General features: G+C 52.3%; 1 long non-coding RNA gene across 1 annotated transcript; it reads left to right on the top strand.

Annotated features, from left to right (window-relative positions):
* Window positions 1-5,846: 5,846 nt before the first annotated feature.
* LOC127037189 (uncharacterized) lies at window positions 5,847-6,403 on the top strand. Its single transcript, XR_007770305.1, has 3 exons — window positions 5,847-5,957; window positions 6,186-6,298; window positions 6,356-6,403. It is a non-coding gene; the product is annotated as an uncharacterized LOC127037189 (long non-coding RNA).
* The last annotated feature ends 6,529 nt before the right edge of the window (window positions 6,404-12,932 follow it).

Genomic DNA, 12,932 nt, shown 5'->3' with positions numbered 1-12,932 from the left:
CTTCTCCAACTGCACGATTAACTGTGCCTTGGTGAATTTCCCCATGTGTAACCCTCTCTTTGTGCACAGGATCACAATGTCCTTCTTAAGGAGATGGTGATAGGCCATCACTTCACCGTTCCCAAGTGGCTCTGGACTCACAGGCCTGTGTGCTCTTGGCTCCCCCATGGTTTCCAGGAAGAACCCCTGGTGTGCCAGCCCTTCTCGTGATCACCACCTCTTTGCCAGGGTCGAGCTGCAGACTCCTCCGCCCCTGGGACTGCTCCTGCAATCCCCAGGGGAACCCTGCTACTGCAAAAATCCTTCTCTCTCCCAGGGTCGAGCGGCAAGCTCCTCCGCCCCTGAGACTGCTCGCTGCAGTCCTCAGGGGGACCCCGTTACTCCAACAGTCCTTCTCACTGGTCACACACTCCCAGAGGTTAACCGCCCTCTGAAACCATCCCTCTCTGAGCCTTCAGCACGCCTGGTCCTCATTATCCCTCCTTTGTTTTACTGCTCCCCAGTCACTTACTGCGAGCAGCGCCATTCACGGGGTGCAGTACATCCCACCTCTGCCACCAGATGTCACAGAGTCACCAGGTGATGCTCTGGAACTGCTCCCCACTAAGCCAGGCAGGACTTTGGGGCGCCTCCTCTTCCTTGGAGCAGACTTGTTCAGGGCAAGAAGCTCACACGGCTTCACCTCATGGGTCTCTCCTTGGAGCATTCAGCATCCTCTGCCCCTCCGTGCGCTTCCCACAGCAAGCCCACCCAGGCGGGGTCCTGGGGAAGCCACCGGGTTCTGCACCCCCACTTTGCAGTCAGACGTGACTCTCAGCCAGCCAGTAAAACAGAGGTTTATTCGATGACAGGAACAGGGTCTAAAACAGAGCTTGTAGATACAGCGAACCGGACCCCTCGGCCGGGTCCATTCTGGGGGGCAGTGAGCCAGAGCCGCCCCCCCGTCTGCACTTCACTCCTTGTCCCCAGCCAGCTCCAGATTAACAACCCCTCTAGCCCCTCCTCTCTGCTCAGCTCCTTTCTCGGGCCAGGAGGTCACCTGATCTCTTTGTCTCCAACACCTTCAGCTGGCACCTTTGCAGAGGAGGGTCCCAGGCCATCAGTTGCTAGGAGACAGAGTGTCAGGCATTTAGGTGCACTGGCCCTTTGCTCTGCCAGACACTTAAGAACTGCCATGGGGACACTGAGGCACCAACACAGTATTCAGAGCAAACATTAAGAACATTCCCAGTTCGTCACAGGTGGGAAGAGGCGAGGCCTCATGGAAGAGATGGAGTGGGGGCAGGGGTGGGGCAGAGGGGGGCGGCTTTTGTATCTTTGTATGAAAAGGTGTCAGTGATGCGGCTCTCGGGCCAATGTACTAGTCCTCATGTGGCCCTCATGGTGATTTGGGTTGGCGATCCCTGCTCTAACCCTTAGGGTTAAGCTGAAACCTTCACAGGGGCAGATTCTCCCACTTGTGTTTTGTACTGGCCACTCGTTGCGACTGGGTAGAGAGAACCTGGGCCTGATCCTGGCAGCAGTGTCTCTGGGTTTACAACCCAGGACATTTGCCCTGCTGTCGTCCCGGAGGTTCCTGTGTGTGGAATGGTGAACATCACTCTGCAGGGTTGAAATCCAGCATTTTCCATCAGCACCAAATTCACTTCGTGCCTCCATATCCTCGGACGTGCCTTTGCCATCCCAAATGCTGCCCATTTCCAAGACTGCCCAGCACTGCAGCTCTCATGATGGGGACGGGGGGAAGGTTAACCCCCAGGAGCCCATGAGTCGGTAGTATTCTGTTCCTTTGAGCCGGGGAGAACGTTAAATCCAGGGCAGCAGCGTGGAGAGAAACATGACTGCCTCGGAATCATCTCCAGAGCACACCATGAAAGTGTTGACTCCCTGAAAAGCACATTATCAGACCGAGGGGGAGGAGGGATGGGCAGATATTACACATGAACAATGCAAATCAGTTGTAGCTCATAAATAATCATCTGTGCATGCTGGAGCTCAGAATGAAAATGCCAAGCAGAATTTAATAGTACAACATTAGCAAATTAACTTTAGACGAGCGGACAGGGAGAGAATGCGAATCCAGACTTTTCTGGTGTCCCTGCCCCAGCATCCTTTGAATACACCCTGTAGTGCTGAGCCGCCAGTAGTTGGAACGCGGCTGCTATTGATCAAAACTGCAAACACCAGAGGCTGCTGAAAGTTCCCTTCAGGCAGGAAACAATCCGGGAACGAACTGCACAGACACTCGCGTGTTTCCGGCTTTGGCTTTTGGATGCAGATTTGGCCTGGGACTTCAGTCCAACACAGAAATGTCTACAGGACAGCAAGTTATGTAGCAATTAATTACCTGCTCTCCCTCTGATATTCAGCATGAGTGACCTTCACCCTGTGTGCATGGTGTATTTAGAGCAGTAGAACTGGCAGCCAGGAGTCATGGGTTCTAATCCTGCCTTGGCCATTGATGTATGGTGCCAAATATCATCATCCCCACCTTGCAGCTGAAGCTTGGCGAGATGAAGTGATTTGGCTAAGGTCACCCAGGGAGCCTGTGGCAGAGAGGAGAGCTGAACTCACATCTCATGAGTTCTTATCCAGTTGCCTAGCAGCAGCTGCTGTCCCCGGTGCCATAAGTGCATTTCACTGTTTGTGACTCTTCCATGAGCACAGGCTCTCGTGCACATTGATGTGTCTGCACCCTCCCATGCACTCTACTGCCACCCATGCATACAGTCACACATAGACCTCCCACGGTCTCAGTAACCCATCACCTCCAGTCTTCCACGTGGTTCTGATCCAGGAAAGGGGGCCTGAAGTCCCAGGGGCCCAGCAGGGTTCTGCTCTGGCCGCCAATCACATGCAGCTGCCGCAGAGCTGGACTGGCAAGCAGTGAAATCCGTCCCTTTAGTTACAACCACAAGGGAGTGTAAATAGCCCCCTGCCTCAAGTCTCAAACCAACTGCTCCATTCACCCTTTTCCCATCCCGCGGCAGCCCCACTCTTTTCCTGCAGAGCCATCTGCTCCCCACCCATGGGGAATGAAGGAGCCGGTCTGACAGGGTAGCAGACAGCTTTGCTTTTCTATGTGCTGAAGGGAAGGTCAGAGCCAGTCCTGTACCTGTCTGTGTCATGGTGGCCAGCATGGCCTCTTCCCCCGGCCAGTTGCACGCACTAGGCCTTTGTGAGGTCTCACACTGACTTAGGGGCAGATTTTTAAAGGTGCCTGAAGATGTGACTAACCCCTTGGAAGCCCCCCAGCATCCATCTGCATCCTTAGGCACCTAGACACCTTTAAACACAGAGCTCTTTGGGTCTGTAGAGAGGCGGAGTAGCCTCCCTCCAAGCCTGGCGAGGAAGGATGACCACAGAGCCACTGCAGAATCTAAACAGGGTTTAGCCTTCTGGTACTTAAATCACTTTTTAAAATGTGACCTAGGCTTCTAAGTCACTTAGGGCCAGATTTTTAAAGGGAGTCAAGTTGTCAAATATTCAAAAAGTCCTCTATGACACAGGAGCCGAAGTACTGTGGCAGTTAAGAACCAGAATCCTCTTGACTTTTCAATGGAAGTTAGGTTCAGCCCCGCAAAGATCTTTAGGTGCCCAACTCTCCTGGGTTCCACTTGTACATCACTGCTGAAGAGGGGACCCAAGCTCTTAAGTCACATAAGCATTTTTGAAAATTTTCCCCCTCATCTCTAAGTGCTGCAGCTTTCTTTTCCCCCCCTAAGAGCCTCTTTATTTCCAATAAAGGCGGAATTTGATGAATTGCTTATGAAAATTGTTGTTGGCTTAATGAAAAGTGCTCCAGAGCGTGATGTGCCCTTCACGGCACCTTATGGAATCACAGCAGTGTGACGCTAATGCAGGACTCCAGCGAGCTCTGAGTCCAGGGAGGGGAAAGAGACGTCTTATGTGCTGTGAGAAAGGTCCTGGCTCTGTCTTGGAAAGTACCAATGCTCCTTGCGATTCCTCGGACGCCTGCTCCACCCCTCTGGCTGGTTAATCACCCAGCCCCCGGAGCATCTGAATGGAGGCAGAGTGGAATATTTGCAAAAACGCCTTTGAAATCCAACCCCGCACTCTGGTGAAATGTCAATGAATTCCAGTGAACATCCAAAGCAAACGTCTAACGCCTACGGCAAAATGTCAAAGTGGCAGGTGCTACTGGCCCTTGGGAGGCCATTTGTTCTTTCAGCGTTGGGGCTCCATGGACAGGAGGAGGTCACACGAGTCAGCATCAGTAAAGGGTTTGGACACACAACAACACAGCTCAGGGCAGGGCCCCCTGGGCAGACAGCCCAAAATAATCCAGGCCCCCAAAGGCAGCACATTGCAAACAGAACAGGGGGTCTGTGACATTTAGTTTCTTGCCCATTGTGAGCCCCCAATGTTCACATCTCAGGAGCCAGGCGTCTCAAACCCATGAGACTGGCTTGGAAGACAGAGGATGTTTCATATTCCTGCTCGTTTCTGAGCAGTTAGGCATGTGCCAGCCACGTTTTCAGGGTTTTCTCTGCAGCCACGAGGGCTAGAAATGTACATTTTAAAAACACTCAAAGCTGAAATTCTCCCATGGCTCTCAGAGCTGGGGGCTAGTGTGACGAACTAGGAATGTTCTTAATGTTTTCTCTGAATACTGTGTTGGTGCCTCAGTGTCCCCATGGCAGTTCTTAAGTATCTGGCAGAGCAAAGGGCCAGTGCCCCTAAATGCCTGACCTTCTGTCTCTTAGCAACTGAAGGCCTGGGCCCCTCCTCTGCAAAGGTGCCAGCTGAAGGTGTTGGAGACAAAGGGATCAGGTGACCTCCTGGCCCGGGAAAGGAGCTGAGCAGAGAGGAGGGGCTGGAGGGGTTGTTAGTCTGGAGCTGGCTGAGGGCAGACGTGGGGGTCTGGCTCACTGCCCCTCAGAATGGACCCGGCCGAGGGGTCCGGTTCGCTGTATCTACAAGCTCTGTTTTAGACCCTGTTCCTGTCATCGAATAAACCTCTGTTTTACTGGCTGGCTGAGAGTCAGGTCTGACTGCAAAGTGGGGGCACAGGACCCTGTGGCTTCCCCAGGACCCTGCCTGGGTGGGCTCGCTGTGGGAAGCGCACGGAGGGGCGGAGGATGCTGAATGCTCCAAGGAGAGACCCAGGAGGTGAAGACTTGTGAGCTTCTTGCCCTGAACAAGTCTGCTCCAAGGGAGAGGAGGCTCCCCAAAGTCCTGACTGGCTTGGTGGGGAGCAGTTCCAGAGCATCGCCCGGTGACTCCGTGACAGCTAGGAAAACACCCAACAGTCTGCGACTCACGATAAGCCCATGAGAACTGGCAGCACTGCCTTCCCCAGGTCCAGTTCTGCTTGCAGCATCTCAAGCTGCTGCCTCCGTTTGTTGGGGGTTGTTTCCCATCAGCCCTCTTCATGACCCATGTATCTCACTAAATAATCACTCTTCTTGCTTGGAGTACCCATCCTTTCCTTCTTCTCCGACAGCTCGCCTGGTGCTTCCCTTAATTCCCACTCAGCCCAACATAGTACGTGCATTGGCTCAAGAGCCAATTCGCCCCACTCCCAAACTGAGAGTCACATTCTGCCTATCAAAGCAGAGACTGCAGCCACTCAGCTTCATGTCCATTCCTGTGGCCTCATGGCACCTAATGCAAGGGTTACAGATTGCTCAGTTGAGATGTGGGGAGAGTGAGAGAGTGTCTACGGGGATGGATGGAGGGATGGGTCAGAGAGAAGGTGTGCGTGGGGATGGATAGAGAGAGGAGGGGGATGGATGGAGGGATGGGTCAGAGAGAGGTTGTGCCCAGGGATGGATAGAGAGAGGAGGGGGATGGATGGATGGATAGATCAGAAAGAGGTGTGCCTGGGATGGATAGAGAGAGAGTGGGGATGGATGGATGAGTCAGAGAGAAAGCGTGCGTGGGGATGAATAAAGAGAGGAGGGAGATGGATGGATGGATGGGTCAGAGAGAAGGTGTGAGGGGGGATGGATAGAGAGAGGGTGGGGATGGAGGGATGGATGGGTCAGAGAGAAGGTGTGCATGGGGATGGATGGAGAGAAGGTGGGGATGGAGGGATGGGTCAGAGAGAGGTTGTGCCTGGGGATGGATGGAGAGAGGGTGGGGATGGAAGGACAGGTCAGAGAGAGGTTGTGCCTGGGAATGGATGGAGAGAGGGTGGGGATGGATGGGTCAGAGAGAAGGTGTGTGTGGGGATGGATAGAGAGAGGAGGGAGATGGATGGATGGGTCAGAGAGAAGGTGTGCGTGGGGATGGATGGAAAGAGGGTGGGGATGGAGGGATGGGTCAGAGAGAGGTTGTGCGTGGGGATGGATGGAGAGAAGGTGGGGATGGAGGGATGGGTCAGAGAGAGGTTGTGCCTGGGGATGGATAGAGAGAGGAGGGGGATGGATGGAGGGATGGGTCAGAGAGAGGTTGTGCCTGGGGATGGATGGAGAGAGGGTGGGGATGGATGGGTCAGAGAGAAGGTGTGTGTGGGGATGGATAGAGAGAGGAGGGAGATGGATGGATGGGTCAGAGAGAAGGTGTGCGTGGGGATGGATGGAAAGAGGGTGGGGATGGAGGGATGGGTCAGAGAGAGGTTGTGCGTGGGGATGGATGGAGAGAAGGTGGGGATGGAGGGATGGGTCAGAGAGAGGTTGTGCGTGGGGATGGATGGAGAGAAGGTGGGGATGGAGGGATGGGTCAGAGAGAGGTTGTGCGTGGGGATGGATGGAAAGAGGGTGGGGATGGAGGGATGGGTCAGAGAGAGGTTGTGCGTGGGGATGGATGGAGAGAAGGTGGGGATGGAGGGATGGGTCAGAGAGAGGTTGTGCCTGGGGATGGATGGAGAGAGGAGGGGGATGGATGGAGGGATGGGTCAGAGAGAGGTTGTGCGTGGGGATGGATGGAGAGAGGAGGGGGATGGATGGAGGGATGGGTCAGAGAGAGGTTGTGCCTGGGAATGGATGGAGAGAGGGTGGGGATGGATGGGTCAGAGCGAAGGTGTGCGTGGGGATGGATGGAAAGTGGGTGGGGATGGAGGGATGGGTCAGAGAGAGGTTGTGCCTGGGGATGGATGGAGAGAGGAGGGGAATGGATGGATGGACTAACAGACAGGAATGGCTGGTGACAGACAGATGGAGAGTAAATGGGCTGTGTGACGATGGATCCATAGGGATGTATTTAAGTGGGGCCCATGCCCGGGACTTGTGATGGTCAGAGGTCTGCACACGGATGATTTTCACCCTAAAACAGCTGGATCCCCATGCTGCAATCCTCACTCGGGCGAATCTCCTGCTGAAGTCCATGGCATCAGCTTGGTGTCAAAGAAACCAGTTATTCCCTGGGTTCCCCAAACTGTCTGTAACCATGGTGGCACCCTCTCCCATCGCTAAGAAGTCTGTTGCCATAGTAACCGAGCCAGTTCTTCCCCCCCCCATTAATTGAAGACAAATATTCACAAATAAACCCAACCCGAGTGTCTCAGAATGGTTTGGGGCCCAGGAACAGAACGTGCGGCTGGAGAAACGGGACATGGAGCTGTAATTAAAACACAGCGCTGATTGGTGCAATACTGATCCACGTATGGCATGTGTGCACACGCACACGCCCAGGTGAAAAAGGCACATACACACACGTGCACACACACACACATCCAGATTCATCCCATGTGCAGCTCCCGTAGCTGCACAGAGCAGCTTGTGGGACCCACCTGCCCTGATCTGACCTCATGGGGCCTCTGCCCATGGCGCCTGGCTGAGCACGAGAACCCTGTGGCAGCAGCTGCCGCATCAGTGGCATTAGGACTCTCAGACTATTCCCTTTAATAAATATTTCACCAGGCACGGTGGCGGGTTTATTTTCAGCTTTGTTTCATGTTTAATGGAATGCAAATTTCATGAGTTTTTAATGGCATTTGCAGAGGAGAGCCCTGAGCTGTGCCAGCCAAGAGAACGGGGGGCCCTGTCTTCCCCAGGGGCGAGCACAGGTCTATTCTCTAGGGGGTTGTGCAGTTCCACTTGAAGTGTCTCAAGCGTCCAGCCCACTCTCCTGGGAAACCTGAACTGGTGGAGGCAGAGAGAGAAAAAAGGAGACTGTGGGCAAAGCATCTCTAGGAGACGCAGCAGCAGCAGCATGGCCCACAGGCCGGCACTCAGAACCCCTGGATTCTAGCCCTTGTTTTGCCACTGACCTGCTGTGTGACCTTGAGGAAGTCAGTCCCTTTCCTTGCCTCAGTTTCCCCTCACATTGTTGTCTGTCCGGACTGTGAGCACTTCAGGGCAGGGAAGCTCTTTGACGCATGGTTTTGGGGAGCCCAGGCACTGTCTTAATCTAAACAATCACAGCAGCTCAGCTGGGACAAAACATGGGAATTATTGTTTGTGGAACATTTCTGAATGAAATGGGGAAAAAAACTTGGTATAAATTTTTTCCAGAATTTTCCATTTTTATGAATATTTTAGCAAATTGATTTGAAATGAACAATGTCCCTTTCAATTCATTCCAATATTTTTGTTTGTTTGTTTCCATTGGGGAGGAAGGGTTTTCCCCCTCTTTTAAAAGTAGGGTAAGGGGGGAGGCAGGAAGAGCAACGGGGAGGGGAAGAGACCTGAAATTTTTACTTTCATGCAAAAATTGGTAAATTTCAACTACACAGAAACTCCCCAGGGAAATCTCCATGTCATTCAAAAAGGCATTTTTCCTGAGTGACTCTTTAGCAGAGATCTTTCCTCTTGCCACGCTGGCTGGAGCTGATTGGAAGAGTTTGCATCCTATCTGCTTTCAGTGGGCAGAAGCAGTGGCTGGCAGGGAGCTGTCCTGGTGCAGCTAGGGGGTGTAGGAGCTGTGATTATATCAGACTCTGGGATTGGAGTGAGGGAGAGGGGTGTCAGTCTGTATAACTGCTGTGTTTATTGTTGTTGTTTCTGGACACGTTAAAAAGATGTGTGGCCTCATAAAAGCCTTCATCACGTTTCCATTACATAACAGTAAAATTATACATTCCACTCAATTCCCGGCTCGTAAAACCAATTTATCCCCCCCATAAGTGCCATTAACTTGCCGCCCCAAAGATGCCCCCGGAGATTAGGCTGCAATAAATAAAGAAGGGACGAGCACTCCCCCTTCTCATGATGGGTGGGGACCCCACAGCAGGCAGGCGTCAGGAGGGCGCCTCCCCTAGGGAAGAGCCAGTCGCTGCAGGGTTTCCTGCACCATCTTCTGGAGCAACTGGTGCTGGCCTCTGTCAGGAGGTGGGGCCACCAACCCTGCTCTGATCAGCCTGGCTGCTGGATTCAATACTGCACCCAGTCCTGAATCCCCCAACCCCACAGCTCTGCTGGTGCCCCTCCCTCCTGAACCTCAGCCCCAGCTGCACCCCTATACGCTGCCCAAATTGTGTTTTCTGCTGTCAGAGGACTGAAATCATGATCATCGGAGACCCTCTTCCACCCAGCAGCCCCAGTAACAGCAGCCACTCGGGCTACGGAATGGACAGGGCCGGTCTGATACATTCGAATTAGAGCCAGACTAGAAATCTGGATTCGCGGCTGAGTCTCGGGGCTGCTGTAACCAGTGGCAAGGGGGACTCCTACCCAGCTTGTATTTCTGCGTCTCCAGCTGTGGGTGGCTGTTAAAAGGCAGCTCAGCTGCATGTGGTGCCTATTTAGGAGAGTATGTTTCCGGAGCCTGGCGGTGTCTCCTGCCTCCCTCCATCATTACCCTGCACGGAAATGGTGTCATTGACCTTTAAAGCTTTTATGGCTCCTCCAGGGCTTTTATCCCTCTTGGCCGGCAGGTAGGAGCCGTTCCCTCTGAGAGCCAAGTCCTGTCTGACTTCCGGAGGGCTGCCACTTTCCTCAAGCGGCCGGCTCTCCCAGGCAGATCTGGCTTTGCAAGAGGGTAGCCCCTGTTCCCCATCCCCCAGCAGCAGGACAGTGCAAATCACAACCACTTCACCCAGCACTCATGCTGCATCAGTGTGGATTGCTGCACAACCCGGAATTGGGTCCCAAGGGACTAGAGGAGATACCAGGCTGGATCTCCAGCGGGTACAAATTAGCACAGCGGTGCCTGGTCTCTCTCTGCACAATGGTTAAGAGTAACAGGCCTGTACGCAGCCTTGGCATTCTGAGACCTAAAACATTTTTCCTTTTAACAGGCACTCTCTGTGTAAATATCCTCCCAGCCCCGTCTGGCACATCCCTGTGCAACTCTGCATCCTGCTCCCAGCTGGGCAAAGCGGATTTGCATTCCATTTTTTGTCCTGTCACCAAAAGAGCAAACAGATCTTGTAAATGGGCCACATTTCACATGTCTAATAACAGAAACAAAGTGGAAAAACCAGCCCTTTGTCATGAGAGACAATAATCCCAGGGTCAAAGCAGAGGGGAAGACGCCTAGAGAAAACGATCCAGGGAGATGAACAAGCCAATGGGGACCCCATGTTCATTTTAAGAACCCGTTGATCTGAGCCTGTCCTGGCTGTGATGCAGTGGGAAACTTGCTCTGTTTACAAATTAAGCCAGTTCTGCTGATATTGGTTTAATCTGTTTTTGCACATCACAAACTACTGCCCACACTGGATACAATTAACTTGTCTGGAATAGCAGGAGGGGCTGCAGGCTGGGACAGAGGGGAATCAGCAGAGCTGGGTGTAGGGCAGGCAGGCCAGGGCTGGGTAACAGGGGAGCTGTGACTGGGTTGGCAAAGCCGGGGGCTGCACGTTAGGGCTGAAGGATCTTGGTAGAGCTATGGTGGGAGGGAGCCCACAGGTGGGTGGGATAGCAGGGGGTTGTGGGTCAGGATTGAGGGGCACTGCAGAGCGGAGTGTGTGAAGATCTCAGGACTGGGAGAGCAGAGGCTGCGGCACTGTATTCAATGATAAGAGTCCGCATGCTGGGTCCTGGGAGCTTTCCCAGCCTTTGAGCTCTCGCCAGGGGTCTGGGGAAGCAGCTTGGTATAAACATCACCAAGTCAGACCTGTAGAGCCCAGGCTCACTTGCTCCCCGTGGGACCAGAGAGATCTGAGACGAAAGGGAAAGTCCTGTGGGTGACACAATCTGGCACGTCTCAGCGCCACTAACGTCCGTCGGTCGAAGGGTCCTGGAGGCAACACAAAGGCTGCAATTGAGGCCAAGCTGCCAAGCTACTCCCCAAACAGCTCCTCCAGACCAGCTAAACAAAGGGCTGCGAGTCACAATCAGTGGGTTCTAGCCAGATAAATCTGGTCTTCAGTTCTCCTGCGCACGCCAGGAAGAGACGCTGCGGGTGGCAGGCGCCTCTGGCAAAGGTCCTAGAACCCTGAACTTATAAACAGAATAAAGACCTCTGGGAAGCAGCATCTGCAATTCCAGCCACTCCACAAGCAACTACCTGGAAAGGACCCCGGAGACACCTGCCCCCTTCGCCACAGGCTCCAGTTTGTACCAATCAGTTTCCATTTCCAGTAAAAATATTTTTTAAATGATTATTTTGGAGGTTTTTTCTTTTTTAAAACAAAAAATGTGCAGAAAATTTTGATAAACGAAAAATTTTGGAGTCATTTTTTTAGGACGTGTTGCGGAGTATAACACACACACGCCCATGCTTGTATAAAGAGATGCTTCCCACTGAGAACCAACCCTCCTGTCTCTAAGGCCACGTCTACACTACCCCTTTGGTTGGCAAGACTTATGTCGCTCGGGGGTCTCCCACCAACATAGCTACGATTTAATTATATCGACGGGCAGACTCTGTCCCCTCAGCATGGAGCAGCTACACGAGCTATCTTACAGGGGCACAGTTGCATCGCTGTAAGCTAGCTAGTGCAGACATAAACTGAGTGGCACAGAGGTTTCTGATGCCCTAAATCGGCATGACCCACCCCACCCCCAAATAATGCATTTAGCAAACTGGAGGGTTAATTAATTTCTGCAAATGCTGAAACTCCATCGCACAGAAATTACCTGTAATCAGTTGCCGATAAAACCAGTCCAGAAGGAGTAAACCCATGGAAATTCACCCACATGTGAATTGAAATGAAAATTCAATTATAAGGAAGAAAGACGCAGAGACTGAGGAACGGCTTCCACCCAGCCCCACTCTCCCAGGGTGGGGGGTAAAGGGGACTTTTCCTTCCCCGAAAATGATCTTCAAGGGCCCCAAAATTATTGTCAGAAAGGCCGAACTATGGACACCATAATCAAATGTGAAGCAGTGGAACAGATGCCGATTGGAGAGTCTTCATCAGTTAGACAAATTGTAAACCACAGCAAAATGCTGACACAGTAGCCAAATTTCACTTCTTTAAACTCCTAAAATCCAATAGTTTCCCAGGGTTTAACTAGATCCTGGACTCCTTAAAGGTTGTCTGATTTTTTCAATACCCACTTCCCCCACCTACCCATAATGGAACCTTAGAACAAGCCCTGCTCCCTGCAGCACAGCCCTGTGAATGGGAGGCAGGCAGAGAGAAAATGCTAAAACATGCTGCCCCTTAGCCGTGAATCTGTGGGGAGTGAGACCTGCTTCTCTGCTCCCACTCGTACAAATCAGGAGTAATTCTGCTAACAGCAGCAGGACTTCTCTAGTTTTAAAAACTCTGTGGTGTATTGAAAACTGTGTTTAAAATTACAAGCTGTCATTTTAAAATCTCATCCTGCTTGCAGGCCAGTGGGCTCTGTAGAAGGGAGAAGAATGAAGCTGGATCTTTCACCAGCTTAGAGTAAGGTGAGGTGAGTTGTCTCTCTCTGCTTTATGGAGCAGCCTGCTTTGTCTCTCCCTGCTTTTGGTTCTTGTGTGCTAAGGTTCTGGATTTTAAGAAAGTTGTTTGGCATTGTAAGCTTCCAGAAAGAGTATTTTATGTGATTATATAACTTCTCTGTTTGTATACTGTAAACACAACAAACTCAGGCCCGAAAAGGTCTGGTCTCCATCCCACCCTAGCACTGAGGAATGAACCATCTAGC

This window comes from Gopherus flavomarginatus, chromosome 18 (assembly GCF_025201925.1).
Source record: "Gopherus flavomarginatus isolate rGopFla2 chromosome 18, rGopFla2.mat.asm, whole genome shotgun sequence".
NCBI classification, from domain to species: domain Eukaryota; kingdom Metazoa; phylum Chordata; order Testudines; family Testudinidae; genus Gopherus; species Gopherus flavomarginatus.
This window is presented reverse-complemented; position numbering and strand designations above follow the sequence as displayed.